The sequence below is a fragment of the Lissotriton vulgaris genome, chromosome 5, assembly GCF_964263255.1.
Source record: "Lissotriton vulgaris chromosome 5, aLisVul1.2, whole genome shotgun sequence".
NCBI lineage: Eukaryota > Metazoa > Chordata > Amphibia > Caudata > Salamandridae > Lissotriton > Lissotriton vulgaris.
The window spans coordinates 35,789,611-35,810,691 of NC_141693.1; positions in this window are offsets into that span (position 1 = coordinate 35,789,611).

Here is a 21,081-nt window from a genome sequence, read left to right on the forward strand (position 1 = left end):
TGCTTTTCACGGGTACTGGATGAAATCGCCAGATTGGTTAATCTCTGGATAAGCCCCTATATTCTCACAAGTTCAATGCGCAAGCGCATTGACAGGCGAGACCTAAATAGCTCTCTGCTCTCTTATAGTGCTATGAGAAAAGCGCTATGATGCGCCCAGGACTAGCCACGTTAAACCACTTTCCTTTTCCTTTTTAGGTCTCGCCTTGCGTTGCAGTGCGCATGCGCTGCCCGCGTAGTGAGATTTATTGGGGTAGAGGGATTTTAAGAGAAGGACTTTTGCTCCCTCCCATGCTTTCTATTGGGCAACGTCAAAAAACTCTGCCTGGTCATTGGTGTGCAGCTGTTTTTGTTACCGCCCTGTGCCTTTTTTCGACACGCCCTTGGGACAGCGAGTCTACAGCATATCTTGTTCACGCTGCCTGCATGCGCCAGACGGCTCTCTGATTGGTTGGTGTGAGAAGTTGGCCTGGTATATAATGCTCACTAATTCCAGTGATCACTTAGTACCATGCCAAGCAACCCTTATGATGATTGGTTGTAAGTCAACTTATAGACCAGTTATCCTAATGGTAACGTGGACAAAGCAGTCTTAGGCTAAACTCTGAAAGGCATGTGAAGCCAGCTGTATTACTATACACAACCCCCTTGAATACCAAATGAAAGGACACCACACAGATATATATTGAAAATATATATTGATTTATTAACTAAAAGTATTCCCTGGACTCTTTATGAGCACAGAAGCACAAGCGTTAAACACAAGACAGTTTAAAAGTTGCACAATATGGATTAGCCCTAGGGGCCACCAAAACCATATACTAAGAAAGTGGTATAAGAGATACCAATCGGAAAGGAAACAGGCCTAGGGCCTTGGGAATCGCAGGGAGCTGATCGGGACTAGCAGTGACTAAGTCGGGAAAGGCCCGCGGGACTCGGGTGCAGTGTTTAAAGTGCACGCACTCACCAATGCAAAGTCTATGGTGCGTAAAAAGTACAAAGTTAGTTAGTTCGGAACCTTCCGGGTGACCTAGAAAGCTGAAACTTGAGACACAGGCCCTAGAGGTGTGTACCAGCGTAGGAACACCGGCGGAGCTGAGTTACCTCGCCCACAGGAAGCTGGTGCACAGGGTCGAAGTAGTGTCGGGTTTCGTCAAGCTGGTCGATGGTGCTTGAAGCTGAAGATGCTGCAGGCGGCTCGATGTGAAGAGTTCCGGTGGATCCAAGGGTGGATCTGAAGATGTGAAGACCTGAAAGCAGAGGGGACAATGTTCAAAGTCACTAGCCAGTGACTACCGTGGAACCAGATAGGAACCAGGCGATGTCGGGTGCAAACAGGCGTTGAGGTGTAGCTTCTCCTTGCAGCCACGTAGACACCGGGGGTCGAGGACGTCCAGGAGTCGGTCACGAGCTGTCCCACGCTGGCTTCTCGCTGTTGGCGGTGTCGACAACTTGATTGTAGCATACAGGCCTTGGCTAATGCAAGCCGCGCAGGAATCGAAAAAGGCTTGTTACAGGAGCTGGGGCAAGTCTGGAGCAACCAGACCCGCAGTGTAGTTTGTAGTTGTAGTCGCCAAGATGGCCGCTGACCACGTGGCTAGTGGCCGGGATGGCGCGTCGAGTGGCACAATGCAAAAGGGCCCCACGCAGATCGTGGAGATGCTAGGGGGCTGATCTTCGGTGCAAGGGCTGCTCGGTGGTGGGGGTTCTCAGTCCCCAAAGCACAGAGGATGCCTCGGGTGCTGCGCTGTCAGCTCTTCGGGTGTCTTCCAAGAAGTCCGGTCCCACGTCTCTCGGTTCCTCCACGGGTCCCTTCTTTGCAGGGACTGTGGATCGGGCTGTGAGAAGTCTGAGAGTCTGGGTCTTGTCAGGCTCTGGGCTCCGGCGGGAGGCGGCGGCAAAGCAGACGTTGATTCGCTGGTTGGTACCTGTGTTCACAGGGTGGCCACTCCTAGGCCACAAGGGAGATTCTCTTCAGTCTTCTGAGCAGCAGAATGTCGAAGTCCAGTCTTCTTCTTTGTTTAAAGTTGATTCAGGATGATCTGCTTTGCAATGGCACTGCTCCCACTCCTATTCCCAATCTGAGGGGTGGATCACCTACTAGGTCCCTCCTCTGGGAGGAACCAGGAAGGGGGGCGGTTACACCCCCTTTCCTTTGTCCAGCTCCTCGCCAGGCCTGGGTCTGGAAAGTCCCAGGACTGGTTTGGACTGGCTTATGCACGGGGAAACCTTGTGTGCCCCGGGCATGTCTCAATCTATTCAGCCCTGTCCTACCCAATACACAAAACCCTGTCTGGGGTGGTGCTCGCACCTCCCAAGGCAGGAAACCCTTTGTCCAAGCCTCCCTCGCTGGAAGGACTCCCAGCAGCAGGAGGTCAGACTTGTGTCTGTGGTGGCAGCATCCATTTTGTGATGCTGAGGCTCTGGTTAACTTTAACTGGGGTTAAGGCTACACACATGTCGTGTCCCTCTAGAAGGGTGGAATGCTATCCCCGTTGACAGAACTGTCAAGGGGATAGTATTCCAATTCGTATGACACCTTACTCGACATCTTTTGATAAAGCCAAACCAAAGATAGCATATAACCGTGAGGATTATAATGCACTTAAGAGTATATGGTATGGCAATATCCCGGAACAGTTTAGGGAGTGGTTCCCGACAGCTGCAGACAGGCTCAGCTCATGCTAGAGCACCATCTCACATATTTCCACGCACTCTGCCTCCAGGATTGATGAGGCCTTCCATAGGAGTGGCTGATAGGAACATATGTGTCCAGTTTAAGGTTAGATATAGGGATACTATATCTAAGTAAGAGGTGATTACACCAACTAACCCCAGCTGAGTGATCAGCCAGTTGTGTCAAATATGGAGGCCAGGCCAGGGGTGGCACAATGCATGCTGCAGCCCCTGGTAGGCCTTGGATGCACCTATGCCCTGGGTACCTATGGTACACTGTTACAGGGGCCAATAAGGTGAACCAATTCCAATTGTGTTATGCACCTAAGGTACATGGAGTCCATTTTAAGGAGAGAGCAATCAGCCTGGGGCCCTGAATAGCAGGATCCCAGGCCAACTAAGTCAAAAACCAGCTAAACACCAGGCAAAAAGTTTGGGGGTAACCATAGCCAGATATCCACCCTCCTACAGTTGGCGACTAGCAAATCAGCATTGTGATTGGTGGACCTTGTCAACCAATCAGAGAGCCTACTGGCGTGTGCAGGCAGCTTGAGCAAGACACGCTGTAGACTCGCTGTTCCAAGGGCGTGCCGGAGGTTCAGTAAAACATTCATGAGACATCCACTGGCTTTGTAAAGGGCACTGGGTGCAGGTTGATTTTACTTTTAATACAAATATACTAATATTTCTAAATGTCATACTCTTATCTCAATTCCAGTTTTTTAAAATATTTAGGTGTTCTTGCCATTGCACGGCACACCCACTCTAACTTATCTAGGCTCCGAGCCTGGCCGTAGCGCCAACACACCTTCTGATCAGTTTGTTATGACGCACGGGCTGGTCTAGGCCAGGCCCACAAACCCGAATGCGAGAAGCTCAGCTTAGGATGATGGCGCCGTCAGGGCTAAAGGCGGTGGTGGGAGAAGGTGAATTCAGCTAGTTTTTTAAATTTTTTATTTTTATTTTTTTATTTTTTATATGCTTATAAAGCGCCAGACTAGACCCCCGAAGGGGTATCTCCGCGCTATGACTGCAGATGGGAATGAGAGTAAAAATGTGTCCAGGGATAGAATGACAATTAATTAATAGCTGGGAAACAGATGGGTTTTTAAGTTTTTTCTAAACGTCATGTGGTTGGTGATTGACCTCAGTTCGAACGGCAGTGAGTTCCATAAGGTAGGTCCGGTGTGGGCCAGTGCACGGCCACCTTGTCTGGTTTTCTTAATTCTGGGTATTTTGAGTAATTGCTGGTTGCTGGAGCGCAAAGAGCGTCCTGGGATGTAGGGCTGAAAGATGTCTATGAAATACTTAGGGCCCATCCCCATTAGGCTCTTGTGTATAGTACACAGAGTCTTGAACTGAACTCGCTTCTTCACAGGAAGCCAGTGAAACTGAGACAGTAGGGGGCAGGATGGTGTCCTGGGTGGAGCATTCATGACGATCCTTGCGGCAGTATTTTGAATGACCTGCAGTTTCTTGATTTGCTCCTCATTGGCTCCGTGGAGCAATCCATTGCAATAGTCGATCCTACTGATAACAAGAGCCTGCACCAGAGTTTTCCTATGGTGATCCGGGAGATAGGGAAAGACACGTCTTAGCATCCCTATAGCCCGGAAACAGGTGCCGGCTACTTGATTGACGTGGTCCTTGAAAGTGAGTTGTTGGTCAAATAACACTCCCAAGTTCTTGACCTTACTTTTGGGGGTGGGAACAGGACCCAGTTCCAGAGGCCACCAGTCTGATGACCAGTATGTCGTCGCTTGACCGAACAACATAACTTCGGTTTTCCCGACATTGCACTGCAGACAGTTAGATGACATCCAGTCTGCAATGGCTCTCATGCCATCTGCAAAAGATCTTTTTATTGCAGGTGTAAGAGTTTTAAAGGGAAAAAGAAGTTGGGTGTCGTCAGCGTACGATACAGGGGTGAACCCGAAAGATCTTGCTAGGTTGGCAAGGGGGGCCACATATATGTTGAAAAGTGTGGGGCTCAGACAGGAGCCCTGTGGCACCCCCTTATTGAGCTCCCTGTGGGTGGATTTGTGGGAGCCTAACCTCTTGGGAGCGCCCGGACAGGAAACTCTCCAACCATGCCAAAGCCTCTCCCTCTATTCCCACCTCCTTCAGGCGATGGAGAAGCACCTTGTGAGACACCGTATCAAAAGCGGCGGAAAGGTCCAACAGCACCAGAATCATAGAGCAACCATCATCCAGTGCCATTTTGATGTTATTGGTCACTGTTTGAAGTGCTGATTCTGTGCTGTGGTTCGGCCTGAACCCAGATTGAGAATGGTCCAGGCCTTCCGTCGCTTCAAGGTGTTGAGAGAGATAGGTGTTCACGTGCTTCTCCGTGATCTTGCCTAGGTAAGGTAGGAGAGAGATGGGACGTAGGTTGGATAGGTCTGTCCAGGGAGATGATGCCTTCTTTCTTATCGGGTTCACCACTGCCTTTTTCCAATCTGCCGGGACTTGGCCTGTTCTGAGGGAGATGTTTACCATTTCAAGTATATGGGGACCTAATAAAGGGATCAAAGGGCCGACCATTTTAGCTGGTACAAGGTCATTGGGGGATCCTGTTTTTATATGGGTACAGAGAGTAAGAAGCTCTGTGTGAGTGATGGAGGGGAAAAACGTCAAAGAAGGTTTATTGTCTAAAGCGGGAATTGTGGTGGGGCAGATTTTAGTTTGATTTTTGCTGGAATTGTTGGCAGCTAATATTTTTTCATAGATAATGTTGATTTTATCCTCGAAAAACAGCGAGACTTTGTCGCACAGATCCTGTGAAAAGTCATCTGAACTTTCACACGCCGTAGGTTTTATAAAGTTTTGCAGGATATTAAAAAGTTCTTTAGGGCTGTTGCCTGCTTCTGCTATTTGTTGTGTCAATTGTAGTTTCCTCACTGACTTAATATTTTTGTAGTATTCTGATTGGGCTTTTAGGAAGATCAGTCGATTGTTTTCAGTTTTGGTTTTTCTCCAGGCTTTCTCAATACGTCTAGTATTGAGAAATTGTCTAGTGGGGGAGCCCTGGCCGCTGCCTTTCCCTATAACCCTTTAGTCCACCCCTGTGTCTTTGTTCACCTGCTCGTTACACCCCTAGTGTGTGCCAGCTGCATGTAAATGCTGCTCCAGTGCTCTCTGCTCAGTTATTTGCTAAAACACTTATTGCATCCCATGTCCATGCTCTTTAGGCACCCCCAGCCAGAAAATCTCACATTCTGTGAGCATCTTTACATTGTCCTCCAGTGTGTATCTTCTCCCTATCATCGCTACATAAACCCTACTACACCCGTCTGTGATCTCCCCGTCCTATGTCTATACCAGCAGTCCCAATTTTTCCGCCACTACATGTTGTCTTCCTACTGCATCGCCTGGATGTGCTTCACCAGTTATTGCGCCGCTTCTCACTGTATCCTTTCCCCATATTCCCTCCTTACAGTATTTAGTGTGCATCTACCGTGTAATTGTACCACCTAGGTCACTGCTACCAAGTCTGTTCCTCGGAATCTGAGCAAACTCTTACCGCCCGATTCATGAACCTAAATTGCGCTCGCAAGGGGCCGGATTCTGAGAATCGGCCCTTTGTGAGAGCGATTTTTGCATTTGGGATTCAGCATCCCAAATGCAAAAATCGCTAATTGTGATGTCGCAAATGTGCGAGGAATTACATTTAAGGAATCTCTATTAGAGATTCCTTAAATGCAATTCAACATCCAATTTAAATTTGCGAATTCGCAATTTCTTGCCGCAATTTACCGCGAGGTCAGACCTCGCGGTAAATTGCGAAAACTCAGAGAAAATGCATTTAAATGCATTTTTCTGAGTTGCATGTTACACACACACATGTCCTTTGGACATGTGTGTGTGCAACACCTGTGTGAAATTTCATTTGAGGGGTGTTACAGGGTGTCCTGTGGACACCCCTGGCACCCTTCAAATCGCAATCTTATTTGCGATTAGCTAATTGCTAATCGCAAATAAGGAATACTCCCCATTCATTCCTATGGGCCTTTTGGCCCATAGGAATGAATGGCGAGTTATTCCTTATTTGCGATTAGCAATTTGCTAATAGCAAATAAGGAATCAGTAGGAATCGCATTTTATTATGCGATTCCTACATGATTACCGTTTTGCGAGTCCTTAATAGCGAATCGCTATGATTCGCTATTAGGGGCTCGCAAAACGGCCCGTTGATGAATCAGGCTGTTAATGAATCTGGGGTCTCTACTCACCCTGTCGCTGTACCCATACCTCCAGTTTGTGGTCATCCTCCATCTCCATCTCCAGTGCATACCCTATGTATGTAAACGCTATATGCGCAACCCCATTCTCTCTTACCACCATCCTCCATACACTGTGCCCATTATCTACTCACCATCAGCCGTTTTTGCTCCATCGACTGTGCTTATTGTATCCCTGATTCCTTACAATATGTCCGCCTGTGCTCTCCATACGTCTTCACTTCCACTGTGTCCAGTGCCTGGGATCCATGCCTCTGTGCCTGAACCGGTGTTCACCCTCCTCTTCTTACCTCATGGCCTGGTCAATACCCGGTGCCCCAGTGTGTGCTTAGCCCCCAAATGCATCCCCTTATGTGTGGTACTTCACCTTCAGGAATAAACTCTTCTTCTTAAAATTAACCTACCTGTGTCTGGATGTTTCCTTCCTTCTTCCCACACTGTGCTTTGTGGTTCCTCTCTATGCCGCGTAGTCGACTGTGCCTCCAGTTTGTATCCTCGCTGCTGTCGTCACCTGTAATCATGGGCCTGCTTCAACTCATATTGCAGACACAGTCAGTGGGCCACTGTAGACCTGCTCCCCATGCCTACTTGCTGCTGCTAGTTTATCCATCCGCTGTACCCCCAGTGTGTGCCCGCACCCAGGGACCTGTCTTCATTTTTTTGTGCTCACCCTATGATTGCACCCTCCGGCTATGTTTCATTGGTCTGGGCGCAGCCTGTCACTGTAGCCCTCCTTCCGTGCCCTGTAATCCCTGTCAATAATTACCTTTCCACTGTGTCCCTGATGTGCGTCTCGTTCATGTGGTCCGTGCCGCTGTCTTATAGTCAGAGACACTGGAATTATGTGATTGTGCGGCCGCAGTGATTTTCGCATAATTATAGATTTAACGATTTTGCCAGGTGATCCATCATCTGCCGCATAATCAGCAGATTCAATATAATTGTTACTAGTTCAAAAGTTAACAAAAATGCGACTTGTCGCGTAGTGGAAGGACTTTTGCAAAGCTGGACTGGTCCCCTTTCTGTTGCTTATTGATATAGCTGAGTGTTAAAGTGGTACTAATGTAATGCAACTAAGGCCCAGAAAGTGTTACCAAGTTTAAAAAGGATGAAAAAATGAAGAAGTACTATAAGAAATATGCTGCATGACTTGCCTTTTCTTGCTGCATAGTTTACTCAACCAGGCCACATAACTCGTCATTCTCATGCCTCGTAATTCGGCCCTATCGTGCCACGTAATTCGGCTTTATCGTGCCTCATAATTCGGCCCTATCGTGGATCATAATTCCGCCCTCTCATGCCACATAATTTGGCCCTCTCGTGCCATGTAATTTGGCCCTCTCATGCCTCATAATTCAGCCCTCTCATGCCTCATAATTCGGCCCTCTCGTGCCACGTAATTCGGCCCTCTCGTGCCATGTCATTCGGCCCTCTCATGCCACGTAATTCCAGTGCCCTGCCTATAGTATCCACAGTCTGCACTTACCCTTTTGCTGGACCGCCTGCTCTTTACCACGTGACCCTTTACTTGCCCACCTGTCTTCAGCGTCACCAGTGTGTGGTGCTAAATGCAGTCGCTGTCTCTATAACCTGTAATCCGGTATCTGCATAGACTCTTATTGCATGCCTAGCCTGTGCTCCAGGCAGTATGCCCGGCTGCGCACGCGCTCCCAGTGTGTAACCACTGCATGTGATTGATGCCTGTATGCGCTGTACCTTTACCTGTGCTATGCTACGCCCCCCTGTACTACAGACTCCATGCTAGGTTCCCCAGAATCTTTCCATCCTCGTGCTGCGCCCCATGCACTTTGACACCGACTGTGATCCTCCTTCTGCCTCCTGAAGGACTGGGTTATTTAAGACCCAGCGGTGCCAGGGGACAACACCTGAAACCTTCGTGGGTAACCGGCTCCGGCGTACGAATGACAGAGACACGGGACACTTCCTTCGGCGTCAAAGATTCGAGGTTTATTTACTGCAGGGAACACAGAAGTCACAGGAAGTACAACGAATGTAGGTTCGAGGAGGCTGCTTCAAATTGCTACTGAGGATCGCTCCTTTTATACAAATTTCTCCCATAAGGTTGCATGGTACACAAAGGTTTACAACTCGGTTCCCATAATTATCCCCGAGAGGGGTCACTTTGGTCACTTTGATACATCCAAGGTCCGGGGCATAAGTGCGGAAACATTTGGCGGTTCCCAACTGTAAAAACCCATCTTGCCATCATTACTACATTCCAATCGGCAGTAAAACAGATCGAAGAAGGAACAAGAACAGGTGCAGAGGAAGATGGAAACAGTGGGGAGGTCGAAAAGGGTGTAAAAGGGGAGGTATCAGGAAACACGAGCTACAGGCATCAAAGGGACGTGCCTAATGAGATGCACGGCTGAGACAATAGACCGGCACGGCAAGATGAGCCTCGAGCGGGGCCATCTGCCTTACAGTATCATCCCCCTCGTCATAAAGACACTTTCAAAGAACATGTGTCTTCCGCGGATGTCTTGGGAATCCCAGGGTCGCGAAACGGACAACGTCCGTTCGCTGGCTACTTGAGGGCAAGAGACAAAATGGATGCCGTATCTAAGATGGAACCCGTGGGTACAGATGAATAACCCACGTAACAAACGAACGGTTTAAGTTAGCACAGCGAAACTGCGCACACTTACTAAACTCGTCATTTGCGGTTCGTAGATACCAGACTCGACCATATTCGTGCGAGTCGAAAACACCACTTACAATTGTCACGGAACCTCAGACGCTCCTTTTGCCCTCATGTAGGCAAGCACTAGTCGGAATCATACTCGATATTCATCAAACCATCTAGATGTTGCTGCAACATAGCTCTGTCCAACCGAGTCCCCTTGGTAACAGGTGGCTGTCTTATACACGTTGTAGCGCAAAGGCCACATAAGGCAGGACCACACTGCACACAAAGGCAACACGTGAACAGGAACGCCACAACAACTCCATTGATCATCAGAATCTTACAACCCCAAGTCGACATCAGGCCCCAAAACCACCCAAGTAGCGTCCAATCCCCTACATCCACGTGTATGGATTCAGATATCTTATGCAACTTTGAGATGGCTTGATAGACGGTCGGAGCGTTATCTGGAATGAAAATACAGCAGCTCGAATGGATCACCTTACATACCCCACCTCGATCTGCTAAGATCACGTCTAAAACCATACGGTTTTGTAACGTCATAAGTCTATCCGCCTGAAGTTCTGTGGTGATATTACCAAGGGCACTGGCAGTAATATTAGCTGTCGATTCCACCACTCGAGTCAACTGTCTCAGGTTCCTACTATTAACCATAGGCCCCCAAAACGGGAGGAAACCCTTGAAAAAGTCTCCTGCCTCTTGACCGGCAGTATCCTCTTCGCTAATTACGCCTCTCACAACTCTAGTTTTGTGATAGTCTGCGTCTACAGTGAACGTCGGAGGCAACAGATTTGCGATAAAACATGAGCCCATAAAGTCAGAGGGCAACCATGCATACACACGATCATGGCAAACAAAGTATGTACCCTTGGCAGCCAGAAACACAGGGGACGAGACCATCGGCAGAATGTAATTCTCGGTGCAAGCACTCTCTCCAAGTCGGGCTTTCGATCTTCGGCCACGACCCATTAGACAAAAATTACCAATGTGGGGTACGACCCATATCGGAGGCGAGCTTTTAAGCTGTTTTTCACTCGTGAGCACACTATACTCGACCTTACTCAGGACCCTATAGGCTTGTACCTCTTCCTCTGGGATGAGCGACGGCTCATAGATATCTCTATCTAAATCTTCTATCGCTATGGACAAAGGCTTATGATACGAGCCAGAGCCAAAGTAGGGAGAACGTGGCTCTCGACTGGGGTAAGAATCTAGTGCGCTTCGAAACATTGTTTGGAATGCTCGAGCTGAACCCTGGGAACTATACGGTAAGACCAGATATGGAATTCCCTTATCCGTGGTATGTGGCATCAGTCCACACACCCAACAATTAGTAGTATTAACCACTAACTGGTGCTGATGAAGGAGCTGAATAAAGGAATTATTTCGAAATTCTGCACGTCTAGCCTGCTCGTGTTCAGGTAGGATATGAAAAGAATGAGGGGATGCAGTGGAGGTAAGTTTAGGGTCAGAAGTAGGAGTCGGTATGGCAGAAGGTAAGAAGTACGACATCATGTAATACACCCCACCCGCCAATAGTGCAGAAACAATCAAAAGCAATACAAACATTTGAAACATAAAACATTCGGTACGAGTGAGTTGTTGTAGCTTGAACCTTTGCGCCTGAGCTTCTTCCAAGTCCATCAGCTTCGAAAACGCCATCCCCTATGACCGTCCGCAACGTTTCTTGACGCACTTCGTTCTGTGTAGCAGTAGTCAATCCCTAGGAGTTCCCAGGAACCGACGGTCTTTAACCTAGCGTCAAGACCTACTAACCAGAAGGAAGTACACGCGCGGCCCTACGGCCTTTATTTATAATGTATATGCAAAATGTCTCTCAACTGTGGAAGCAAAAATACATGTGGAACGAAACTCAATATATATACAAAAATAATTACAATGATACGGGTGTTCAGACTGATCGTGGAAAACGGGATAATGCAATTGTCAAGGGACAGAACAGAATCTTTTATTTGTCCTTAGAGCTAGAACGCAAAAAGTATCGAGTTTTCCCAGGACGTGTATGTTCATCAAACAAAGGATCCGATGAGGGAACAGAATCCTGTTGATCAGTCGAATGTTCTGGTCTCGAGTCTTTTGATGACAAATGTTCAACAGTGTCTTTCTGCTGCACTGAGGATTCTCCGACAGGTTGTGTGTCACTAAAAGGTACAAACGCCGGCAATCCTTCTGATTCAGCTGAAGCAATGCCCCTCCTCACCCACGAGTCTGCCCGTAAAGGAATAGGAACTTTCTTCGTATGGGTGGCATGCACCCAATTTTTTCGACCCTCTAAACGGACGGCAGTTCTCGTGGCAAGGAGGACCTGGTAGGGTCCAGTAAACCGGGGTTCCAAATTCTTCTTGCGGGCAAAATTCCTGGTTACCACCCAGTCTCCAGGCTGGAGCTGGTGGCCTGGACCCTCCGTCTGCGTCGGCAATGCTTCGTAAACCTGTTGGTGAATTAACCTCAGTTTAGCAGTCAGATCATGAAGATAGTCAATCAACATTGGATATTCAAGACTGGAGAACACACCCGGTCTAGGGACCCCCCACACATTCGCAGGACGACCGAACACTATTTCATAAGGACTAAGCCCTACTCGGGAGTGTACGGTTGCCCTAGTTGACAATAAAGCTAAGGGTAAAGCATCAGGCCACGAAAGACCAGTCGTAGCCTGAATCTTCGCTAGCTTCAGTTTAAGGGTGCGATTATACCCTTCAACCAAACCAGCTGACTGGGGATGATTGGCGCTATGGAATTTTTGATTATTTCCAAGGCCCTTACACACATTCTTCATCACACTCCCCACAAACTCACTTCCGTTATCAGACCATACAATCCGAGGCATTCCATACCGAGGAAAGTATTCCTTCAGTAGGATTTTCGCAGTCGACAGGGCAGTATTGTCTTTAAGAGGGAAGGCTTCAATCCATCGGGAGAACGTGCACACCACAACTAAAACGTATTTCAGATTGTTGCATCTCTCCATATGGATGAAGTCTAATTGGATCACCTCAAAAGGACACGAAGGGGGAGCAAAGTGGCCAGGAGGAGTTGGGGTTCCCTTACCAGGATTGTACAACATACATACCATACAATTCTTAACCAACCGTTCAGCACATTTCGTGATACCATCATTCTTCCACACATGGGACAGCAACTTACAAATACCTTTCACACTAATATGTGCTAACCCATGCGCCATTGTCACAACAGCCAACACATACGCATCCGGTTACATCCATCTCTTATGTTCCGACAAATCAACCCAAAAACCATTCGCATCCAACTTTCCCGTACTTTCTTTCCACTTCGTCTTTTCAGTCTCGGTGGCCTTATCTTGAATCGCTTTCACACTCTCAATAGTGTCCTCACACATACTAGTCTCTGTAGGCCACCTAACCGAACTCGTCACATACATTCTAGTGCCAAGGTTCCGGGCAGTCTCCTTAGCAATCTCATCCGCAAATGCATTACCACGACCAACATCATCCGTCACCTTACGATGTGCACTACATTTAACAATCGCTACCTGCTTAGGCAACGTAAGTGCATCCAAAAGATCATTCACAAGTTGTCCATGCTGAATCTTCGTACCATGCGACGTCATAAAACCTCTCTCTCTCCACAACCGTCCAAAGTTATGAGCGACGCCAAACGCATATTGGCTGTCGGTAAACACATTCACACGTTTCCCTTTCGCCAACACACACGCTCTAGTTAGAGCGATCAGCTCTGCAGCCTGAGCAGAGTTCTGATTCAATCTCGCAGTTTCCACAACAGTATTCAAAGTCACAACAGCATACGCAGTAGTCACATCACCATTCGGCAATTTAAAACATGAACCATCCACATACAAAGTTCCGTCTGGATTTTCCAAAGGAGTGTTTTTAAGGTCCACTCGACCTTTTGGTTCCTCTTCAGTCCTCAGATAGCAGTCATGGGCTGCTATTTCATCTGACTCTGTGCTAATTGGTAACAAAGTCGCCGGATTCAGAACATTGCAACGTTTTATCTGAATATGACTTGCCAACAGCGTCAACTCGTACCCAGACAACCTCGCACTCGTCAAGTGCTGAGTTTTCGTACGATTCAAAAGAGTGTCGACCGCATGCGGAACCATCACTGTAAGCATATTATCCATGACCAGTCCTGCTGATTGTCGGATGGACACTGCAGCTGCCGCTGTTGCTCTCAAGCAACTCGGCAATGCTCTAGCTACCGGGTCCAAGGTCGAGGAAAAATATGCACATGGACGTTGCTTACCACCAAAAGGTTGCGTTAAGACACTCAAAGCACAACCTTCCCTCTCGTGAACATATAATGTAAACGGCTTGCTGTAGTCAGGGGTACCTAACACAGGAGCCGAACACAATGAGTCACGTAATTCAGAAAAACTTTTCTGACATTCTTCCGTCCATGGTAAAGGAGTTGAAACATCCTTGCACGTAAGAGCCACCAATGGTTTCGCTAGCAATGAAAAATTTGGAATCCATTGCCTGCAATACGACGTGATACCTAGAAAGGCACGCACATCTCTTTGGGTTGTTGGCACAGTCATTCGTGCAATTGCTGCAATTCTCTCTGGGGTCAGCCGTCTTCCCTCCTTTGACAATAAGTGACCTAGATAGGTTACTTCTTGACAACAATATTGGAGTTTAGAAGGTGATACCTTGTGATGTAAGTCACAGAGATGTTGCAGCAACGACACCGTAGCAATTTTGCAAATGTCCTGAGTATCCGCAGCCACCAATAAGTCATCGACATATTGGATTAAGGCCGCACCAGCCGGCAACGAAAACGCATCCAGTTGACCCTTCAAGGCTTGACTGTAAATCGATGGACTCTCACAGTAGCCCTGAGGAGCGCGTTTAAACCGGAAGCTGCGACCACCAAGAGAGAAACCGAAAAGGTCTCTGCTTTCTTCAGCAATCGGAATGCTAAAGAAAGCATTCTTCAGATCGATCACCGAAAACCAGGATGCAGAAGCTGGAATCAGAGTCAGTAGCGCCGTGATGTCAGGCACAACAGGGAACTGAGGAATCACAATTTTATTTACCTCCCGTAAATCGATAACAAAACGATAAACAGGTGGTTTTGAAGGATCAGTACGTTTTAAAATAGGCAGTACAGGGCTGTTGCACACGTTTCCCCGCGTCTCTTCAATAACATCTTTCTCGATTAGATCATAAATGATCGCTAACAGTGCTCGTTCACCATCAAGGGAGATTCGATACTGGGGAATACGCGGCAACCGTACATTTGATTTCAGCTAAACAACATAAGGGGAGATGTCAAGCAGGCCCACATCATTGGGACCCGTTGCCCACAAAGATGCAGGAAGAGAACTCAATTCCGGTGGAAGCTTATCGAGGGACAAGTACATAGGAGAGACAACCCTCTCTCCTAATGTAAGCTTTACACCCGCAGGAGAACAATACAAAGTTGCATACAAACGTTTTAGCAAATCCAGGCCCAAAAGATTTTCACCACAACCGGTAGTTAAAATCAACGGAGCTTGAAGCTCACGAGGCCCAATTGTAAGGGGCAAAGGGCGTGAAACTGGATTGCTAACGGGGGCGCCAGAGAATCCAACAGAAACATTGGTTAAGCCAGACAAAGGTGCGCCAGGGAGTTTCGAATGCATTATGGAACTTTTCACTGCACCAGTGTCCAACAGAAAAGGCTCAGCGACGCCCGATGTAGCAACTGCGACGTAAGGCCCTCTCTGATCAACCGGAACTGATACCACTCCCTCTCCTTGTCTATGGCCGTCCTAGTAATTACCATCGTCATTTTCCTGATCGACGTAATAATCATCTACATTGTACTGCGCAGATCGTCCTTGCGATGATCCGCGTTGATCAAAACAGTTATTGGAATTTGATGAGTTATCTGAACGATCATTCTGAACACCACGACCCCTACCACGTGATGTCTGCTGAGAACCACCACGACCTCCTCTAGATGAGTTACCGCTGTTACGATCGTTTAGAACGGGACAGTTGAATTTTAAATGACCCTCCTGTCTACAATAGGCACACTGATTGTACCCTAACGAAGATCTTTGGGAAGAGGAGTCATTTCGAGGTTGTGACCTATTCGACTGCGACTGCGATCTATTTTGCTGAGGAGCATTCTGATTCGAACGCGGAGGATACGCCTGCTGCAACAACACTTTTGTTTTAAGTTCTTTCGTCTTTTTATCAGCGCGGTCGTTCTCCTCTTTTTCTCTGTTCTCATAATACTGTGCCGTAGCCAATATTTGAGCCGAGGTAGAAACGGCCCACGCACTCTCAGAGTTTTTTAATTTATTGCTCAAATCGGGCAATAAGTTAGAGACAAATTTGTCCACGAACAACCGCTGACCACCCTCAGTACCCATATCCTGACCACTATGATCGATGAATGCCTCCTCAAATCTCGTAAAGAAATCAGAGACACTCTCGTCTTTCTTCTGTCTGCAGGTCGACAATTTGTCCCAGTTCACCCTCATAGCTGGCATAAGTGTTTTCATTAGCGTAATTATTCTCTGAGGGAGAGCAGCAATCAACTGCTCGGGTTTAGCACCACCAGTTTGCAACCCATCCGCCGCTATAATGGCAGCCCAATCACCACCTAATTCGTTTGGATGATTCTCCTGACGAATCTTAGCCCATACCGGTTGAGGTACGACATTGCCGAACAGCATATCAATATCGGCAAGATTCATTATCGTAGCGTCTACAAGCTGCGACAATTCTTTATAGTACCCTGCAGGGTTTTTGCGAGGGTCAGGCAGAGATTGCTTCACCTGCAACACTTCAGAGCGTTTCCATGGGAGATGAATCCATACTCTCTGGAAGTGTGCCAATACCGGAGGTTGAGCCTGTGGATTAGCTGGCATCCACACTGGTGGAACTTCCCGCATGGGAAACTGACCGGACGCATCTAACTGACTCTCAACATCCTCAACGAACAGGGCCTGGGGTATAGGAGTGGGACGGAAAGATAGCAACCGCTCAACAGCACGTCGAACGTTAGTATCCACTATCAGTCCGTTCAAAAATTGAAGCTGTAGGTCAGACAAAGCGGTCAACACATCGTCAGGTGCATCAGCCGATATCTGATCGCGCAGAACCTTGCACATTTCTTCGAACACGTATCTTTGTGTCGGTACATTGAACTGGCAGAACGTATTAAGTACAGCACGTGGAGGATTTCTAAGAGGGTGCGTCATCCAACCCATCGCCATATTATATAGCGCAGCACGTTCCCTGTTACCGGGAAGCTGACTACGTCTTTGAGGACCGTCCGAACCAGCGGACCCAAGAACAGGACCAAGAGAATGGAAAAAACTAGCCGCAACCGGAGGAGTACGACTTCGAGTAGACGGAGAAGTATAGCACAAAGGACTAACAAGAGAAGGGGTAGAAACAGAAGAAGCAACAGGAGTAAGTAAAGCAGGAGCAGTAGCGGGAGCAGGAGTATGTGGAAGCGGAGGAGCAGTGGGAATAGCAGTAGGCAAAGGAGCGGGAACAGTCGGAAGAACGGGTGCAGGTTGAGGAACAGGTTGAGGAACAGGTACAGGGGGAGCCACAGGAAGCGCGGTACCCTGTACATACGGAGGTGGCGACTTCATAAGATAAGACATTAAAGGATCCTCAACTGATTCTTCCCTCTTATCCGACTCCGTTGGCAAAGCAGGATAGCACTTATCTATGGACATACGTTGTAGCCTATCAAACACTTCCTTTTCCTTATCCTCCTTATCACGCTGAAACTGCTCTGCTTTCTTTACAATGGTAGCAACACCATCTCTCTGATTACGTTTAGTCTGTCTGATCTCTTTCTGTCGGGCTTCTTTACGCCACAACCGAAAGGCATCAAACATGGCCGGCCTTGACTTTTTCTCAAACAATTTAGTCTCAAGATTATCTAAGATCGTCGTCTCAAAACTACCATGAGGTGGCCAACTAAGGGCACCATCTTTTTTGGTATAACGAATCCAGTAATCATTAAAAGTAATCGGGCCTAGCCCGTGCTTACTGTAGAGCTCATAAGTGGGAGTTCCAACCGGAGGTATCGGACACGAGTCCTCCAGTCGGGAATACGTACCACAACGTCTGAAACAACTAAACAAAGTACTGCGACCAGGCATCTTGCACACTAGCCGAGTTTCACAAACGTCAAGGGTTACGGGATTTACCAAGTCCCTGCAAAGAGCAACAACCCTCGGTCTTTGGCGGCTGCAGTCGTCAAATATCACAACAAAGTACCAAGAACCACAAATGCAATGGAACCATGCAACAACTAAGCAACCACAACCAAGAACTCTGGGAGCGACCCACAAATACTTAACTCAAAGATCGATGGCGTCACCAGGAAGGCCCGTCAGTCGTCTCGCTATACCAAGGTCTACGCCAGGCACCAAAACAGGTCTACAGTCAGGGCAGCAGTCCGTCGCAGCCGTCAGGAGGCGGGAATCTTCGCGGGAAAAGTCTTCGGGCCACTTGTTTCGACAACAGGATCGATGAAGCGGAGTGCACCTTTCCTCGGAGATTTCACACGAAGTTCCTCACGATCGTCGGGCTTGGACCGGTACCACTGATGCAGCCCCACGTTGGGCGCCAACTGAAGGACTGGGTTATTTAAGACCCAGCGGTGCCAGGGGACAACACCTGAAACCTTCGTGGGTAACCTGCTCCGGCGTCCGAATGACAGAGACACGGGACACTTCCTTCGGCGTCAAAGATTCGAGGTTTATTTACTGCAGGGAACACAGAAGTCACAGGAAGTACAACGAATGTAGGTTCGAGGAGACTGCTTCAAATTGCTACTGAGGATCGCTCCTTTTATACAAATTTCTCCCATAAGGTTGCATGGTACACAAAGGTTTACAACTCGGTTCCCATAATTATCCCCGAGAGGGGTCACTTTGGTCACTTTGATACATCCAAGGTCCGGGGCATAAGTGCGGAAACATTTGGCGGTTCCCAACTGTAAAAACCCATCTTCCCATCATTACTACATTCCAATCTGCAGTAAAACAGATCGAAGAAGGAACAAGAACAGGTGCAGAGGAAGATGGAAACAGTGGGGAGGTCGAAAAGGGTGTAAAAGGGGAGGTATCAGGAAACACGAGCTACAGGCATCAAAGGGACGTGCCTAATGAGATGCACGGCTGAGACAATAGACCGGCACGGCAAGATGAGCCTCGAGCGGGGCCATCTGCCTTACAGTATCATCCCCCTCGTCATAAAGACACTTCCAAAGAACATGTGTCTTCCGCGGATGTCTTGGGAATCCCAGGGTCGCGAAACGGACAACGTCCGTTCGCTGGCTACTTGAGGGCAAGAGACAAAATGGATGCCGTATCTAAGATGGAACCCGTGGGTACAGATGAATAACCCACGTAACAAACGAACGGTTTAAGTTAGCACAGCGAAACTGCGCACACTTACTAAACTCGTCATTTGCGGTTCGTAGATACCAGACTCGACCATATTCGTGCGAGTCAAAAACACCACTTACAATTGTCACGGAACCTCACTCCCCTACCCCCATCTCCCTCCCCCTTCCTACCTGCACCACAGATGCATCTGTATCACATGTGCACCATTCACCTTGCCTCTTATGTGTGGGATCTCCCCCTCATGGACCAATTTCCACATATTACAGTGACCTTCTGCATACGTCCAGTTTGCTCAGTTCCCCCCTCACCACTGTGCATCTACCTCATTGTATACCACCCACTCGCACCCCGAGCATATGCTTACCTCACTTCTCCAGGCTTTTGTCTGTGTCTGGTAGTTGTACGCTACCAGCTCCCTTTCCTTGTGTCCACACATCTTCTTGTTTCACCAGGCTTCTTTTCTGTATCTCTACTGTTGGCTCGCCCACCTGCTGCACCCTCCAAGACCTCTGCAACAAGCTTGGCATCTACTTCCACCGTACTAATGCTGTGTCCCCTACGACCAAAGTCTCTTCCAAACGCCCTCCGATCACTGCACTCCTCCGGCTCCACATTCTTTACCTTTTACAGCAGCCTAGCTCGGTAGTTCTAAACGTCTGTATTTTCCTATCGCAATTTTTGATGCTGTTACTTTGTTTAGAAATTATTTAAAGGAAAGATAAGGGGTGGGTAATGCTGGTCTTTGTGTCATCAGCCAGAACATTGTTCCTTACCTACTGTCAAATGTTATGTTTCTTTCAAATACTCATGTGTCAAATACTCGTTTGTTTATTTTCTTCCCTGGGTAATGTCTGAGAGAGTGAAGATTTGGGTGCAGGGAGGTTTCTTTTTGTAACAATATTTGAAGCCGGTATTTATGAAAATATAACTAACATATTTGATACATAAACTCTGGTTCCTCTTTAAGCAACCTTGTTCTTAAAGACTAAATAGTAAATTGTTCTTTTATTTATTATTGATGGCTTCTAAGCACTTGGCGGACACAACAAGACGTGTACGAAGCGGAGAGACTTCCGCCCATGAGGCACCCTGTGGGGTTAGGAGGGTACATTCTTGAACAGCCGCGTGCCAGTGGGTAGAGGCTGGGGCTTGGATGCTGTATAAGATTCGAAGAGGGTACTGCACGTGTGCACACCAGTTGGCATGATTATGGGACCATACGCCAGTATAGGGGGACCCTCCCTCCCACCGTGTCGTGTGCTGGTGACTTCTTCATGAGTTACCTTATCTGGCCTTTGTATAGCGTTCACCAGCAAGCAGGGTGAGATGTTGGCACTCAAACATTTCATGGCAATGAGAGGCCGGCCTGTGTGTGGGGTTGTTGTGTGTCCGGTGTGGGAAGAGCCGGTGTGTGCTTGAGGTCCAGACACATGCTCTGGTTCAGTGGGTATCACTGTTTGTAGACAGGAGGCCCTTCATGAGGGACCAGCGCTTCCTTGCCTCTTGCAGCAGTCCTCATAAGCGGAGCCGGCAGTGGCCATAATAATCGCTTTTTGCTGTCCTGAGGCCTGGGGTATTAACATTTCTAATGCATTAGATTAATGTGATAAAAAAACATTAATAAAAGCCAGTACCATTTACAATGCAAAACTCACACTAGTTCAATGCAATGCAATAGATTTCGCAATTACATCAAAGGGAGCTATTGCCATTTAGCATTACGCCATTTGATTAATGCTTCACAAAGGGGGAAAAAAACCCAATAACATTTACAGTGCCAATAGCTCAAAACAATGTTATTGCGAGACCTATTGCATTGTAAATGCTTGTTAACTATGCTGCCCTGCAGCTGTGCTGCTGTACAACATGGCTTAAAGACATTGACAAAGCCAATAGCTCTCACATCGGCGCAACCCATTGGCTTTGCCAGTGCTTGTTGCTCTTGGTGCAAGTCTTTGGCGGGGGCGGTGGGGGGGGTGGTTGGGTTCAAGAAGTGAGAGGTGTCCGGCTACTGCACCTCAAAAATTTGTCAGATGGTGAGTGTTGGGGTGCAATGGGGGACCAACGGATTTCCCACCTGGGGGGCTTGGACTGGGCGCT